Source organism: Danio rerio, chromosome 13 (genome assembly GCF_049306965.1).
Source record: "Danio rerio strain Tuebingen ecotype United States chromosome 13, GRCz12tu, whole genome shotgun sequence".
Lineage (NCBI taxonomy): Eukaryota > Metazoa > Chordata > Actinopteri > Cypriniformes > Danionidae > Danio > Danio rerio.
The window spans coordinates 32,332,810-32,351,601 of NC_133188.1; positions in this window are offsets into that span (position 1 = coordinate 32,332,810).

Sequence of the window (18,792 nt, forward strand, 5' to 3'; positions counted from 1 at the left end):
ATGATGAGGCATTTACTTTAATATCTATAACTGGTAATCCTCTGGTAATGCAAGTGTACCAGGGTTAAAAATAAGGCTGCAAATATAATTATTGTGTTAATAGTATTTGTCATTTTTGTATTGCAGATAGGTGCGTTAATATGTTGTGTTGACTGGTTGTTTATTTAAATTTGTTCAGTCATTTGTTCCCTTAATATCTTTAGAGCCACCTCCCCAGTAAGTTCTGTTCTGCTATTGGCTACTGTGACCCAAAGGTGAACCTTTAGCTGAAAATGAATCCTAAAAGAGGAAAATGACAACAGCCAATAACAATATGTTTCTTTATCTAACCAGATAAAACCCCAATGAGATCAAGATCTTATTTACAAAGGTGATCTGACCAAAAGGTCTGCAGCACACGACTTATGAAAAAGAAAATGAATAGAAAGTAAAGCTAATATAAAAATACAGTTTGGTTATTTTGCTATACCACATTACAATATGTTAAATACACGTACATTGAGAAATGGACTGTTGTTGTTTGTTATAAAAGATAGAGCGAAAAGATTTAATTGTTAGGTGCTCAGACATATTTAGTTCAGTCTGAAGAGTATTATCAGGAGTATTCAGGATGACTAAATGCTCGCTTTCCTATTTCAGTTCAAACCTGGGGATCAGACAAATAAGTTTCACTCGAACATAGGGCATACTGGCTTTTTGACATATGAAGAAGGGAACATAGGAGGCACCAGACCCAGAAGAGCCTTGTAGACCAGAGTCATCTAGTTAAGTGTACCTTCTTACATTTAGAGAAGGCCACTCACCTTTGTAATACAGTTCACAATGGTGAGTTGGTGTACGACAGTCTGTAACAAACTTCAGAGTGCTAAAGGCTGAGACATTTGGTTGAGGCATTCATATATAAAACATTACCATAGTCAAGCAATGGTAAAATGTTGCAGACACCAAATGTTTATGAGCTTTAAGGTAATGTCAATATCTGTTGAAGTTTTCAGCCATTCAGAGTGTTTTAAAGTATAAATGTTTGCACCTTGACCTAGTTTTTTTTATTTTTATAATAGAAATAGAAAAATGTCTATTACCTGTTTTTTCATTATCATCATTAGTAACAGCTTTTTCAAAAAATAGCTAATAACAATATCATTTCACAAAACTCAATGATTAAATCGCATATATTTTCACAGTATTGTGCTTCCCTAGTTAGAAACCTAAACAACAATGTATGAACATAGTCAGTGTGGGCAGAGGGAGGGGGGATCAGTCGAACTGTGTGGTTTGGACCAGGCGGTCAAACCACTGGAAGCACCCTAACTAAATTAAATGGTTTACTTATGTGACTGCTGCCACTGTATCTTTTCCAGCTTTTGATTAGCCGTGTTGCACAGCCTCACAGTGCTGAAATACCTATATGTAATGTCACATTGAATGGAGGAAATAAAACACATTCTGCAGTCAAATGTAGCATTGGAGCATCTCTGTGAATCAGTTAGTCCTAAATGATCCTCTCGATTAGCACCCTGAAGTGTAATGTATTTCGCTTAATTACTTTGAGACGGTTAATGATGATTATGTAGCATTTGAATGTTCAATAAGACATATTTTCTAATATACAGATTTGATAATGATTCAAAACATGGCATTTAGGTCTATTTTTAAAGGATCATATTAGTTCATCATTATGCCTACTATTTATGTACTGTATTTGTTTGAATGAACTTAGTTAGAGGTGCATGGTTATTTCTAAATTACACTAAGAATGAATCACATTATGTAAAGCCAAACAAATACAGCAAACTCAGAAAATTTTAAATCACAGTTGCTATTTTTAATGGTTTGTTCTAACTAGTCCCAATTTTGTTCAATCAAAACTAGTGTCAGAGCACTCTCTAAAATATTGGATGATTACATTCATGACGTGTATATATTCCCTTCAAGTAGCTTCACTCTAGTAAAAAAAATAACAACAGCACATTCTCAAAACGTTGGTCTGTTAGTAATTTAGCTACAGTACTTCCCATCATGTTTAGTGTGTAGCTTTACAGTGTCAAACCAGGTTCCCCAACACTGCGAACACCCACTACGCTACTTCTGTCTGCCATCAATCATGTACAACCAGGCTTCAGAAACCTCATTTTTAACAAGTGACCAATGGGAGTCATTTAAATAGCTTTTACCAGAGGGAGACCAGCGGCAGAAGATGAAGATGATGAGACTCGGATGTAATGAACTGACTCTGAATTAGCGCAGTCGCAAGCAGGTCAGCTAGCATTCATGTGAATGAATGGTTGAAATCCAAAGATCTAGTGTCCATTCAAACCACTTTGCAAAGAGGAAAATAGAGAAATAATGACATAAAAATAGACTCATGATGCCTTTGGCTGAAAGTGGAGCTTAATGTAATCTTTTAAATAGTGGTGTAAATGACTAGAGGCTTTTATTTACCTCCGGACAGCAGACAGCTGGTTTGACAAGTGCTGGCAGCAGTGCTACGCCTGCATAATCACTGTCCGACTGCTTCAGTCACACTTTGGGTTTGCGGAGAGCCCTGTCAGACACTGCTATGGGCTGTCACCTTGATTGCTTTTGTCAAAGTAGACATCGCTAAGATTCCTAGATAATGATAAGCTCTTTGAAATCCCAGCGTGTCTGTGTCGTCTGACAGGCCAAAGATACGGTCACTGGTGATTTTGTACAGTCAAACGCATTTGTTAGCTTATACTTTGCAGGTCAGGGGCCGGCAGCACGAACGCCATTTGGTGTTATTTTAAACCATTAGTCTAAGTTTTCAAATCTGGAAGGAAGTTTCGAACATAATGAGAGAGAAATTAGACAGTTGAGGTTGTCTTACAGCACCCTGGTCTCTTGCTGCAGGCTCTGGCTGTCATTAGGAGCCCAGTAGTAGCGCTGGTCACCCTGTTATTAGCGCTCGTCTGATGATCTTTCCGCTAGTTTTACCTCACGATTCGGGTCCTCTCTTCTGCGTGGCTTTGGTGAGGTATCATTAGCCATGCTGAACTACTGACTTCAGATCTGTGATTGACAGCCGGGTCGAGTCGTCTGGAGGTTTTTGTATCTGGCGTCGGCGTGCTACCTGCCGCTAATGGCAGCGTTCCCCAGACGAGGGCTCCTGAATTAGCATCTGCCAGTCTGGGAGCGGGTTCGCGCTAATCAGTCTGGGATGGGGAGGAGAAGGAAAGGAAGATTTAAATTACATCTTTTGCAGTCAACAGGAGGAGCACATGAAAGCGGGGTGTCCTGCCATCTTATCAAAAGACTGGAAGGCTGGAGATCAGTTCTGACAGAAGCGCGCACACCTCCGAGACTTTGCGAGCACATCACCAATTAGGTTTCTTTAATGATTTCTTGTATTAATAATAAATGGCCTGAGTTTGGGGAGGGTGTGTGTCGAGTATGTATGTGTGTGTGTTACTTCATGCGTATGGGGCTGAGTTTCATAATGGTGTCGGTGACAGTTTGTGGCGTTTGTGGTTACCCCTCTGTCCTAATGCAAAAAGCTGTTAGAGGTCTCGAAGGAAACTGACTCCACATTGGGTTTCAGCTGGAAATCTGAAGAGTAGACGATCACGAACTGCTGAGGTGGATGTCGGGAAGCTGGGGCTGCTCCTGTAAGATGTTTTCCTGGAAAAAAACGGTGCCACAGCTGAAACTAGCTTTTGTTGTGACCTTACAGAAAACATTAATCATTTTTTGCTGAACACCTGGTTGGCACCGGTGTTGGTGCGTTTTGTAGTGCATTATTATTATCATGATTAAAGACAAACACAGAGGGCCTAAATTAGAAGGACTCCCATTTGAAGATGAGGAAGAGAAAAATATTAAATACTGATGTGTGGTTGCTGTAGAGTTATATAAAAGGAAAATCTTCTTTTAGAGCGTGATTTGCAAAAATAAGTAGGTCAGCTTGGATCAGTGGATGAATTTGTTGTATAAAAGTTTCCTTAGTTAAAAACAACTGAACGTACTGAGAGACTGCAGTTTGGAAGCAGCTTGCATTAAAATCGCTCGTCTGATCACCTTTTATCTTTTTAGACTCAAGCTAAATATTCCTTTTTGTTGAGTGTCTAGTTAAACATAATTTTACAAAAATATAGTGGACTATATTAAAAATATTATAGCGGGAAGCAAATGTCAAGAAACAAATCCAACTTTCAAACATGGATTAAAATGCTTCACATATTCTTTGGCCAATAAATGGTTAAGAATACTGAATTATTTATTTATTTATTTTTATTTATATTTGATAGTTATTTTTAAATAATACATTAAGTTTATGTCAAAAGCGAACAATGCAGTATATGCTATATGTGATGTTGAGTTTTGTGATAACATTTTCTTATATAAATAATATTTTTGTATATATAGTTTTTAAATTTTTTTTATATTTTATTTAAACTTTTTTTCTTTTTTAAATACAAAAACAATACAAAGGAAATCCACTGGTATAAACAAAGCAACCCTGGCAATAAATCTGAAAATAAAAATGAATTAATTAAAGTGAAGAATAACAAACAAATGGGGGTATTTACCAATCAAAGGATTCATAATGTTCAAATGTAATTATCAGAGTATGATCAGTTGTTCCAATAAATTGTTGACATAGCACTAATCAGTTCTGAGGAAATTCAGAAAAGGTTGCCATACAGTTTAAAATTGGTGTTAAGATTTTGGTCCTAAGGTGCGTATCCTCTCGAGCGAAATGACTCGATACAGGTTGAATGTTTTACAGTTTAAAGATATCCTTTTTTTTTTTTTTTTTGCAAGGGTTTGGCAAATCAAAAGGGGAAGTTGCTGGGACTTTGGAAAATTGTCTAATGTCTCAGAATATCAAAGAATTGCAAGACCAAAACATGTAGTATAAAGAACCCTCTTCTATTTTACAACTGTCACAGAGGAAATGAAATCAAATATTTTACTTAATTTGGTTTTTGAATAATACATCCTATAAATTATTTTAAACCACTGGTCACCAAACTTGTTCCTGGAGGGCTGGTGCAGATTTTAGCTCCAACCCTAATCAAACACATCTAAACAAGCTAATCAAGGTCTTACTAGGTATACTTGAAACATCCAGGCAGGTGTGTTGAGGCAAGTTGGAGCTAAACCCTGCAGGGACACTGGCCCTCCAGGACCGAGATTGGTGACCCCTGCTTTCAACAGTTACATTTTAATTGTATTTATTTAATGGAATTAAAATTGAATATAATTCACTAATTAAATGTTTTTTTTGGGCTTGATCCCTTATTTGTCAGGGCTCGCCACAGCAGAATGAACTACCAACTGTTCTGGCATTTGTTTTATTCAGCGGAAACTCTTCCAGCTACAACCCAGTACTGGAAGTCACCCATAATGTATACTCTCGCATTCACACACACACTTATACCCTAAGGCCAATTTAGTCAATACTCCTATAGTGCATGTCTTTGAACTGTGGGGGAATCTGGCATCCAGGAGGAAACCCACACAAACACTGGGAGAACATGTAAATTCCTTACACAAATACCAACATTAGAATTTATTTTGGGCTCACCTTTGGGCCGCTACAGCCAATAGCAGAGCAGCAACTATTCGGGAGGTGGGGATAAAGATATTAAGGCCCTATAACTGATTAGTCAAATTTAAATAAACAACCACTGCAACAACATTTGTGATGCATAAATTGCAAATACTATTATCACTGTAACAATATTTTTTGTGATATATTGTGCACTGAACCTTATTGTAAAGTCAGATTTTTATTTTTATTTTAAATCATTACATGCATAAGCCATGATTAGTACTTTTCTAAAAGCAAATCACATGACTTTGTCTCAGCAGGTCTTTTATACCTAACAAAGCATTGATCTGGCAATTCTGAAATGCCAGAGCCAAAGCCTGTCATCAAAATGATTGGCTGCTGTGACCTCCAAGATATGTCTGACATTCTGTTTGCTCCCAGATGTTTGCGGCTGATCACTAGCCAACATTGTCCACTTCCAGTTTCATTGCATTTTATCCACATGCACAAAACGGTAACCATAGTTTAGTTTATATAAAAAAAATGACCAGTTATCCAGGTTCCTCAGAAGTGACTAATTTGTTCTCCTAAACATGGAGGCTTCTTTAATTGCAACTTTGCGACAAAAAAATGCAACTTGACCTACCGACAGATCATTTTTTACAATATTTCATTGGCCACAATCTTCTGTTTGCATAATTGAAAGCGTTTCTGAGCTGAGAGCAATGATCTGCTTGGGATGCCCTCTGGGTGATTTGTTTTGGCGAGGAGTGTTTCTGTGATGCGTGGATGTGACCATGGCGTGTCGGCTTGTGGAGGCCACGGGGTGAGTTGATGTGATGTATTGAGTAAGACTGACCTTGGAAAGGGTCTGGCTCCCACTTCACAATGCTCTGACCCTGCTCTCTCCCCAATGTTGGCTGCCATCATAACAAGTTCGTTGAAAAATGACTGCATAGTCAGTGTAGTGCTGGACATATTCAGTACAGGACCCTTCAGTGCAGTACACATGGTTCCCAAATGAATACAGTGTTGTTTTAACCATGCAGTGCACGTTTGCAGTTTCCCCCTTAGGATGGAACAGTGTTGTTTATATCTACATACTATGGTGTTGTGTACATTTCTGAAAATAACACAGAGCGAGCTGCTGCTGCAGGATAGGAACAGACACAAACATTACTGTTAATAAATAGTTGCTTGTAGCTTGTGGTTTTTCTGTTGATTTGTGCATTTGAATAACATTTTTGGATCTTAATCTCTACTCTTACATTAACATAAACATTACTTTTATTGACACTTTCATTCAGTTATTTAGGGTTGTTCAAATAAATTACTGTACAAAAGGGGTGTAATGATCTGCCTGTTGGGTCACACTTTACTTTGATGGACTGTTTGTTGTATTTGCATTTGCATTACAACGCATCTACAGTACACGGCCTAATTCTCATTAGATTACAAGTAAACTGTTAGGTTGGAGTTTGGGTTAGGGTTAGTTGACATGTAATTGCTAAGTTTCTTATAGTCAGTAAATGTCTGTTGAAGGAGCAATATCAGGAGATATTAAGCAGACAGTCTACTTATACTTAAATGGACCGTCTGTACTGCCTGTTGTTTTCCATCTATAATTTTACTACAAAACTGTAGTGTGTTGCGGTTTTAGTTTTATCAATTAAATTAATTCATTCATGTATTAATTGCCATTTTGTTGTAGTCTTCTGTGTTGTTTCAGTGTCCTTTTATGAGTTCCGACTGCATGATTTTCAAAGTAGTCTTGTCACGGATGTTTTTACACTGCATGACTATCTGGGCTAGCGTTTTGTCGCTGCTTTGTTTACACTGCAAGATGGATCCACTTCAGGGGCTTTGACATTGCATGATATTACAATAGGAAGAATCACCGACAACTACTTCCAAACTATGTCTCACAGCCAAAAACACGTAGTATATCTTTTGTTAATAACTACACAGGGAGAAAGAAGCCTTTAATGGGGTAGAAAATGTACATATTTGCTCACCTGGGTTTGAAGGGAATTAGCAATTTCTCCTCAACTTTCTTTTTTAACTTTCTGTATGAAACGTCAAACAGACAAGGGTGCTCCTGTCAAACCTCCACTAGTTTTTCCTCCATTTCTTGGGCTCAAATAAACAGAAAATGAGCGCTTTTAACTTCCCCCTCAACCTCCCGCTGGCCTGCAGGCACACACACACACACACACACACACACACACACACACACAAAAGTGAATGCTGCACTCTCATTGGCTGTAGGTGATCGCCAATGTTATTTTCTGTCAAAACTCATTTCACACAGCATGATTTAAATCGCCGACATCTCCTGAGCTTTAGCATGCCAAATATCTCACAGGCATCGGCGACACATTGGTGATTCTCTTAGATCGTGTCTTTGGTTGTTCATACTATGTGATTGTCATTTACGTGCTCGAGCAGCGATTTGCCTGTGATTTCAGGCATTTGTCTGCGATTTCTCAAAATCTGTTGGCAAGTCAAAATCAGGGCTAAAATCATGCAGTCTGAACTCGTAGACTGTTAGGTTGGGGTTAGGGTTAGTGTAAGCTGACATGGAGTGTAAAGTTTGCAAAGTTGCAAAGTTGCAAAGTTTCTTATAGTCAGTTAAATGACTGTTTAGCAGCAGTATCATCAGATTTAAAGCAGACAGTCTACTAATACTCAAACGGACCATCAAAATGAAGTGTTACCAGACATATTTGTGATAAGAAATAGGTTAACCCTTACTACAGACTAAATTGCTGTAATAAAAACATTTTTAATATACAGTACTGTTTTTTTGACTTATTACGACTGCTTTCTCTTTAAGACCTAATGCATGGATATAATACATCAATACACATTCAGTATTCTCATAACTGTGTGTATAGTGTTTAGCTTCCTAAAACATTTTCACAATTTGACAATATGCCCATTTCTATATCATAACAAAGTTACATCTGGCCCTGCATTTGTATGTGTGGATATTGAAAACTGTTCAAAATTGAATTAAGGTTATGTTATAGTTATATTTTAAATTTACGCATACATTTGCAACAAACCAGCACAAACAGATGGCATAGTTTTGGGGATTATTTATTTTTATGGGGTGCCATCTTCAGAGGTATTACTTATTTATGTTGCACCAGGTAGATCAGTTACAGTTTAGATATATGGGATGTATTTCTATGCAGTTATCTAGTTGTTTTGTTTTTATGTTCTAAAAAAAAAACATTCTCCAATGAATTTAGCATTACATTTTAAAACATGCTTTGTTTTTCCCTCTGCTGTACTGAACACCTACTAAACCAAAATTTAAAACTGAGAAACATACATTCTAAACCTTCGTTTTTGTGCTCTGCTATTGTCTCTTTGAATTCACATTGCTTTAAGCTCTGCTGCATCTTTGCCATGTTTTGTTTGGCCATGCACAAACCTGGCGACTAGTTCTGTCAGCAGGCCATAAACAGTACCTGATAAACCGACAGACAAATTAAATTTCTTTCAAAATTCTCTGGCACCATCGGACATTTTATTTCCATTCTATTTTGTGCACGATGCAGTCATCCTATTTTCTCCGACTGGTATCCGGGTTGGCTTCGCAGTGTCAGAAGAACAGGCCTCCCCCGAAGCGCCGCTGAGCATGCAAGCCTGCTTGGCAAATGGAGATAGTGGCCGTGTTACAGCGGGGGGTTCACAGAGTCAGCGGTCTGGAGGTTACTTTCATTATCAGTCTCTGTTTGAACATCCTTGGCTCCAACTTAATCTGAGCTGTCACAAATGCTGTTTTTAACACTGCCACTGAGAACAAAGCTCCATGCCTTAGGTTCTGTGACCTGCCTGGCTTGTGCAGATGCTTGTGCAGTCTCTCTCTGCTCAACCATATACTAGAAGAGCTGGGAAAACCTTTTTTTAACTTTCAGGTAATTAAGTTGACAGTTTTCTGCAGATCTGTTTCATGTCCTTAAAAGATAGTTCATACAAAGTAAATGTTTGTTTTTGTTTTGTGTGGAGAATAACTGGAGAGCTAGATCTCCGCTCCAGTTGTATGGTCAAGTTCTCGTAATTTCTGAAACCTTCAAAAGCTCAGAATTTTTTTTTATCAGTGCTGATTTAGAAATACTCATGATGAACATACTGAGCATTTTTAAGTTCTTTTGAAATCTTTTTAGTTTTCCCCAAATCTGTTAAATTGTTTCTAAATTCTTTTTTTCAGTCTAAGGGTGTACTCACACTATGCTATCTGAACCGTGCCAGGCCCGTTTCCCGGATCGTTTGAGAAGTGTGAGTGCTCTTAATCTGGCTCAGGCACGGTTTACTTGGCTGGCCCTGGCCCGGTTGGAAAAGGTGTGCCAGAGCGCTGTTCACTTGGGCTTTGGCGCGGTACGCTTGTGTGTGAGTGCAAAATGCGCCTGAGCCCGAAACTGAAAGCGAGACATGACTTTTAAGTGACTGTTTCATATGGACTAATTTATCATTCTTACTGTTCAATAAACAAAAACAGTTTATTAAAGACGCAAACCCCTCACTGCACCACAGCTGTACCTTCAGCAAACCTCCTAATTACAGGCCGTAGGGGGTGACAGGGGAGGGGACAAGCAGGGCTTTGTCCCCGTTTAAGGCAACTGTACATAGTGTTAGTATGCTCTAAGCTTAGTCTTTTTATTCATCGCAACAGTGGAATGAACCGCCAAATTATCCAGCATATGTTTTGTACAGTGGATGCCCTTCCAGCTGCAACCCAATACTGGGAAACATCCATAGACACTCATTCACACACATACACTATGGCCAATTTAGTTTATTCAATTGACCTACTGTATACTGCGTGTCTTTAGGACTGTCGGGGAAACCGGAGCACCTGGAGGAAACCCACACGAACACATGGAGAACATACAAACTCCACACAGAAATGCCAACTGACCCAATTGGAACTCGATCCAGCGACCTTCTTGTTGTGAGGTGACAGTGCTAACCACTGAGCTACCATGCTGCCTATCATTGTCATTAAACCTTTAAACTTTTAACATGACACAACATGGATGTGAATGAGATTTTTTCCATGCTTATAAAAACTGTAATAAAGTCTCATTAGCTCAGTTATGACATTTTAAGTTCAAAGATGACATTGTTTTTTATGACAATTTGACATAAACAATTACATCACAACCTGCTTTTGTATTTGTCTTGACAACTTGACATTACCAAGACAACAAAACTTGTCATAAACATGATTGCCATGAAAAGTAAGTAGGCTACAAAATAAATCTTTATCAAAAAACAAAAAAAAAAAAAAAACACACACCTAATTAAATTGAAATCATTAAAATGTGTTTTAACAACAATTCATCTATCTGACGCTGAATCACAGAACCTTATTGGTTATTGAGATTGATGCATTATCTGAAAGCTGAATAATTAGCCTTACATTGATGTTTTATCATGACTGGACAATATTTGGCATAGATACAACTATTACTGTAGAATGTCTGGGAGAAAAAAAAATTCTGAGAAAATTGCCATTTAGGGTGGCACGGTGGCGCAGTGAGTTGCGATGACGCCTCACAACAAGAAGGTTGCTGGTTTGAGCCTCAGCTGGGTCAGTTAGCATTTCTGTTTGGAGTTTGCATGCTTTCCCCAGGTTCACATGGATTTTCCTTCGGGTGCTCCAGTTTCCCCCACAATTCCGAAGACACAGGGTAAAGGTGAATTGAGAGAACTAAAATTGTGTGTGTGTGTGTCTGTGTGTGTCTGTGTGTGTGTGTGTGTGTGTGTGTGTGTGTGTGTGTGTTTGTGTGTGAATGTGAGTGTATGGGTGTTTCCCAGTACTATGTTGTGGCTGGAAGGGCATCTGCTGTGTACATCATATGCTGAAATAGTTGGCAGTTCATTCCACTGTGTTAACTCCTGATAAATTGGGGACTAAGGCAAAGCCGAAAAGAAAATGAATGAATGAATGAAAATTGTCATTTAAAGTTGTCAAATAGAGTTTATACCAATGCATTTTACTTATTAAAAAAGAGTTTTGGTTAATGTTATACATTTTTGGTAGATAAATTTACAAATTATCCTACTGGAACACAAATTTTACTTAACATTCGCATGATATTTGACATAAAAGAAATACAGTGTTTTTTGGCTATTGACAAAGTATTATACTTGTGCAACCAACATAATGCTGGTTTTGTGTTCTAGGGTCACACACACACACACACACACACACACACACACACACACACACACACACACACACACACACACACACACACACACACATATACAGTATATATATACACACACAGTTGAAGTCAAAATGATTAGCCCTCCTCTGCTTTTTTTCCCCCAAATATTTACCAAATGATGTTTAACAGAGCAAGAACATTTTCAAAGTATGTCTGATAATATTTTTTCTTTTAGAGAAAGTCTTATTTGTTTTATTTTTGCTAGAATAAAAGCAGTTATTATTTTTTTAAACCATTTAGCGGAGCAATATTTTTTTCAGATTGTCTACAGAATGGTGACGTAGTGGCACAGTAGGTAGTGCTGTCGCCTCACAGCAAGAAGGTCGCTTGGTAGCTGGTTCGAGCTTCGGTTCAGTTGGCGTTTCTGTGTGGAGTTTGCATATTCTCCCTGCGTTTGCGTGGGTTTTCTCCGAGTGCTCCGGTTTCCCCCACAGTCAAAGACATGCGGTACAGGTGAATTGAGAAGGCTAAATTGTCCATAGTGTATTAGTATGTGTGTGAGGGAGTGTGTTTGGATGTTTCCCAGAGATGGGTTGCAGCTGGAAGGGCATCCGCTGCGAAAAACGTGCTGGATAAGTTGGCCGTTCATTCCGCTGTGGTGACCCCAGATTAACAAAGGGACTAAGAAAATGAATGAATGTCTACAGATTAAACCATCATCATACAATTATTTGCCTAATTATTCTTACATGCCTAATTAACCCAAATAGTTAAGCCTTTAAATGGCACTTAAACCTGAATACTAGTATCTTGAAAAATATTTAGTAAAATATTATGGACTGTTATTATGGCAAAGATAAAAGTAATGAGTTATTAAAACTATTCTGTTTAGAAAGTGTTGAAAAAATCTTATTTCCATTAAATAGAAACTGGGGGAAAACAGAATCAATAATTATATAATTATTATTAATTCAAGAGGGCTAGAAATTCTGACTTCAACTATATTAAAAAAGAATCACTGTCAGAGCAGTTTTGGAGATAAAGTTCACGCGTTCATTTCCTCGTATAACAATGCCATGGTTGAGACAAAGTCTATAACATTAACTGAGACACTGATTGAAGCTTTCGTTAAGTTTCATTGTAAGTTGTCTACCAATATAGCACATTCTCTTGACATTCACAGCCATGTTCAATTTGGTCAAATAAATCTAATTGATGGGCTACTTTGACAGTTGATCTTCCGTATAATATCCAATACAATCATTTCAATGAAAATGCAAATGTGCAGACTATAATCAAGTTAAAAAAAAAGTTTAGTATGGGAGTTAGAAATTACACCCTTTCCTGGACAAGCAAGTGACATTTTCAAAATAACTTTTAGAAATGTCTAACCTCAAAAAGTCTCCTTCTTCCATTGTGACAAATGATACCTGCCCTGGCTGTCAGGTTTCACTAATTGAGCCTTTTTAAAATCATTAGCTTGCAAAGCGAGCTTGAAATCCCCATGCTTCAGAACAAATTAGATGAGGTGTCTCCCTTCTTCAGCTCATATTACAATTATGACAAGTCTTGCCGTCATTGGTTAACACATGCTTTATTCTTAACATTGCCATTAATAAAAACCTAAACGAGCTGTGTTTTGTTTGTCAAACTTAATCTAAACACTCTAGCAAGCTAAACAGCCCTCACATTGAGTTCTAGATCTAGATCTGTTTTTCATATAAATGTTTTATGAAATTCAGGTTTAAAACACTAAAACTGAGTTTAGAGTTTAGGTTTATTGTCATATGATGTTTTTTAAAGTGCCAGATTGTGTGCTTCTTCTGTTGCTGTATGAAAACTCAAGTCTGTGTTGTGAAAAATAAGCAAATTGTATTTTTTAAGTCACATCGAAGTTGTATTTTTTGGCATGGGAGGCTACTATTGTTGGGATGATGAATACAGCACAGAAAAGAGTGAATGTACTCCACCGAGACCCAGGTGTCAGGTAATGGTTGCTGGGCTGTGATTCACAAAGATGCTTTCTTTTGTTGATCTGGACAAGTTCCTTGCAGGTAACATTTGTGGAGCCATTTCTGTAGCATTCACTCCTAAATGATAGGACAACTAGCATAAGCTGTGTTTTTATCATAGGCAGAGGGTGAACGAGAAAAAGCTTTGAGGTCGGAGGTAGAAAGTGAGTGACTTTTCCCTTAAAAATAGATTGGAGGAGTATATTTCACAAAAAGGAAACTATTTAAAGATAAAAATCTGTATTGTTAGTATTTATATCATTATGTTTATAATGTACACTCTTCCCCGTTCTATGAAAACACATTTCTATCCTAAATTGTACAATAGTGTCATTTTATTCACATGCAAGCTATTTTACCTTGATCTTGCTCACCTTGAAATGTAACTATTTTGCATTTAGTCAGTTTTTAGGCTAATTCATATGCAGTGGTGTAAAAAACGAATTACAAATACTCAAACAAGCAGCAATAAAAGTTACCTTGCACCCAGGCTCACCCCTGCCTGGTGGTCTTAGGATGACAGATAACAGTGGACAATAATAATTTAAGCTGATATAAAAAAAAAATAAAAAAATAACTGAAAAAATCCATGGTTTAACTTCCTTCTGTCAGCAGGTGGCGCTATGACCGTGACTCAATATGGTCATGTAAATGTCTTCAGGAGAGGAATCTCATAGAACCTGTGAATGTTCAGGCAGATCGTATATTATGTGGCTGAGTTATAAGTACTTCCTCCTCTATGGTGCTGGAAGAAATATCTCAAAACCATAATAGACAAAGCTGTGGATTGTAGCAAGGATAGAAAAGGCGATGTAAACAATGGGAAATGCAGTTTGGCACAACTAACAATTTAGCTAGAAATTCATATTTATCAGTCAAACTGCTGTAAACACCCACAGTCTTTACCAGCGCTGCAGTATCTTACTATGCAGTATCTTACTATGTTTTCCCTGCATTCTACATCTCAAATTACAAACTCAAAAGATATGTGAACGTTTCATATTTCTTACACTTGCTTATAATCCGAATATATATGAAAGACACTTGTCAGATTTTATTTGATAGAGCAGGCATGAGGTTCAGCTGTGTCCTTTTCGTTTTCGACTGAATCAGGCTCAAACTGATACGGCTAACAGCTCGCTACTCTGACAGTATTACACAACTGCAAAGCGCATGCTATTAGAGGCATGATGCTTTTTTTGGTTGACGTGGAGCCAATCTGTAAATCACAGCACATTAAAGGGCAGGCTTTTCGGAGGAGCTAGGAAATATGATTGTCGTTTTCTTGTCAGCTGAGTAGGAGCATATAATCAAAGTAAGATATATAACGTGTTTTTTTTTTTTTACAAATGAAGCATGAGCACACATTGCTTTGCATCTTATAAACGCAACCAAGCCTTAAAAATACACTCTGGACCACTCCTTTGAATATTTTTTGTTTACATATTTCCTCCCACAGAGCAAATGAAGGCCATTTAAAAATTATTCCTTGATTAATGAAACTTCATTAACTCTTGAAACAGCCTTGACGTCATCCGTGCTGATGTGTGACTTGTTTATTCATCTTAAGAATATTGCAGAGCCTATTTGACAGCAGAAAAATACCAAGCAGAGTAAATTTTAAGTGCAACACTGACTGTTTAGCAAGTAGGATGTTCAGTTTTTAATGAAGACCGTGGTTTTATTCTCTGGAGGTTTCTGATTTTATGGTTGCGATTCTCTTCTTTGAAAGCAGTTCTTGAAGGGGTGATAACTGCGAAGTCGGGGAAAACTAATGATCTGCCCTGCCAACTCTCTGGACCTTGACTCGTATTGTAGATGCAGTGCAAGCTACATTTTTTTCTCTGCTGAACAGATGATGTGTTGAGGTCATTGCCTGTGGCTTTGTCTTAGCGCTTGGTTTATGTCCTAAGCTGCCTTTGGCTTTTTATGGCTTTTTATTTAGTAATAAGAAGGAAATTTACTGCCCTATGATGGCAATAAATGTATGAGTGCATATACAGTAGGGCTGCACAATTTTCATTCATTCATTCATTCATTCATTCATTCATTCATTCATTCATTCATTCATTCATTCATTTTTCTTCGGCTAAGTCCCTTTATTCACCAGGGGTCGCTACAGTGGAATGAACCGTCAACTTATCCAGCATATGTTTCATATAGTGGATGCTCTTCATGCTGCAACCCAGTACTGGGAAACACCCATACACTCTCTCATTCGCGCACACATAGACTAATGTCCAATTTAGTTTAATCAGTTTACCTATACCACATCTTTGGACTGTCAGGGAAACCGGCACACCCGGAGGAAACCCATGTGAACATGGGGAGAATATGCAAACTCCACACAGAAATTCCAACAGACCCAGCCGAGACTCAAACCAGAGACCTTTTTGCTGTGAAGCAACAATGCTAACCACTGAGCCACTGTATTTATTAATTTAAATGTAATATTTTGCCAGGGGTTTATTTTTTTATTTTAATCAAATCAGGTTTTTCTAATAGAAATGTTACCAAACACTACAGTTAGACTTGTAATTATACAATACTGGAATGAAAAATAAAACCTTCAATGAACTTTGTGTGAACGCAGTCTAAAAAGGACTAGGGTGTAGAACATGTGGCTAGTCTTAAAAGGGCTGTTCATGTAAAATGCATTTTTGTGTTTTGAAAAATGTGAGACAGGCAGTAATATGGGGGGAAATTAGTTATAATGAGACACAAGTGAAGCTATTTTCAACTGTGTTCTGTTTTTAGAATGCTGCTTTTACTATAAGAATAAAACTTTAACATTATTCAAGAATGTTACTTAAATAGTGCATTTGCCTTTTTAAGCTGACTAGTTAATGACTAAGTAAATAAATGAATAAAAATTCATATAAATGAAATATTTTTTTGCCATGTTTTTACAATATTTTTACCAGATGCTTTTTTTAGCATACAATTAATTGTGTTAAAGGGTCATAATATCCTCTTCAGCACTGGCTAGTTTTCACCATACATATATTTAAAAAACAAAATGCAGAAAAGCATGCATTTAACTGCAGAGTGGATATAATACAGCTGCTTCAGATTTGTATTTTTTCATAATGAATTAAAAGCAAACTTCCCACAAATTCACACAACATTTCGCTCATCAAAATGAAACTCAGAAACTCTTAAAAAACAAAACAAACACTCTTGGTCTATGACATCAACTCTGACTTGAAGTGTTTGTTGTAGGAAAGTAGAAAGCTGTCTTGTGTGATGAAGCAGAGCATTTTCTCATAGCATAGAGACACACAGTTGCATGAATAATCATGAGACTCTTGTATATATTATCAGCTACTAAGGTAATTTGTAATGTCACAACCGGCATCAAGATTTTAAAACCAAAAGATAAAAATAATTCAAAACAATCTTCAAATTAAACTTTTCTTCTAAAAATAGAGTTAATGGATGAAATCATACTATACATCAGGGGTGTCAAACTCATTTCCTGAAGGGCCGCAGCCTGGCACAGTTTAGTTCCAACCCTGCTTCGTCACACTTACCTGCAGGTTTCAAACAAGCCTGAAGGACTCAATTAGTTTGATCAGGTGTGTTTAATTAGGGTTAAAGCTAAACTGTGCAGAGTTGTGGCCCTCCTGCAACTGAGCTTGACAGCTGTGCTCAGAAATATAAAATCTCTGAAAGTGTGATCTCTCTTATTGTGTCTCTTTAAAGTTAGTTGGACATCAACAAATGTTTAAAGATTCGATAAACTGGAAGTTGCTGAGACTATTATTGTTGACGTACTTCCAACTGAAACAGAATACTTGGTAGGGGGACTCTCTTTTTCCACATCATTATCTCAAAGCAAACTAAAGCCACAATCAAACTAGAGTTTGTGCTTGCAAGATTCTGCGGTACTGTGCTGTTAAAAGGAGCGGGATAAAAACACTGTTGACGAAGTGTGTGATTGTAATTTTTGTTTAGAGAGGTCACGTTTTAATCTTCTATTGGTCTCACGCAATCATGTAATGCGATTTCCCATGTCAAAGTTCACCAAGCTTCAACTTTCAAATGCAGCGAAATACGAAACTTGTCACACGAGCTTGCGTTTTCAGTCTGCCGCAATCGTATGTGCATAAATGAATGCGTCTATGGGCCGATAAGTGCAATGTGACTGCGGCTTAACAGTAAGAGGGGCGTGGTTAAGAGTATTGTGGCTGAAGCCATCAAACTATCGTCAACAGAGGATACTGCTGTCCTACCTGTCAGTTTATGCTACTGAAAATGCGTGTTAATGGTTCTAAGGTTGAGGATAGCTTCATATCGTAATGCTTTACATCAAAATTTATGCTAGTAGCAGAATCTGATGGCTTATTTCATCACCAATATCTGCCTCCTTTTTTGAATGGGTAAATCTGACAGGGTAGGACAAATCGACAGAACAACGTCAATGCAGATGCAAAAGCACATGGTTACAATTTGACAAAACAAACAACTTTTCAGTGGATTAACTGGCATGGGTTAATTGTTTACTTTAAGAATATCAATATGCACAAACAAAATAAACATTATAATTTTTCATTTTACACTGAGCATTTTATCGGTCCCATAAAGTGCTTTGAAATGTGCATTTTTTGTTATTCAATATTTCTTGTATCCTCAACTGAATCATAAAGACAGGGCAGGACATAGAGTAGCTCCTCCCATTTAAAAAGAACTGCCAGTGTGATTTCATTTTTATCACAGCTCTGACAGTGAGAGTGGTTGGGAGCAAGAGCATCACATAAAAAGCTAACGAGAAGCGTCTTGAAGGGGGACGGAACATGTCAGATATTAGAGAGCATTTGATTGGTCAGAAGATTTGATGAGAAACTAAAGTATGTAATCATTGATCCATTTATGCGGAAGTGACAAACTGCAAATTTTTGGATGGTTATATCTTCTATATGAAAATTTTGTTGCTGTTTTAGAGCACTTATAGATATCCGCAGTGTTGAATGCTACTAGCTTAGCTATATTTCTAACGTGGTGATAGCAACGCTACTTTCTAAATCAAATAGATTTTTAGTAGCAAAGCTATTTTATTAGTCAAGTAGCACAGTAG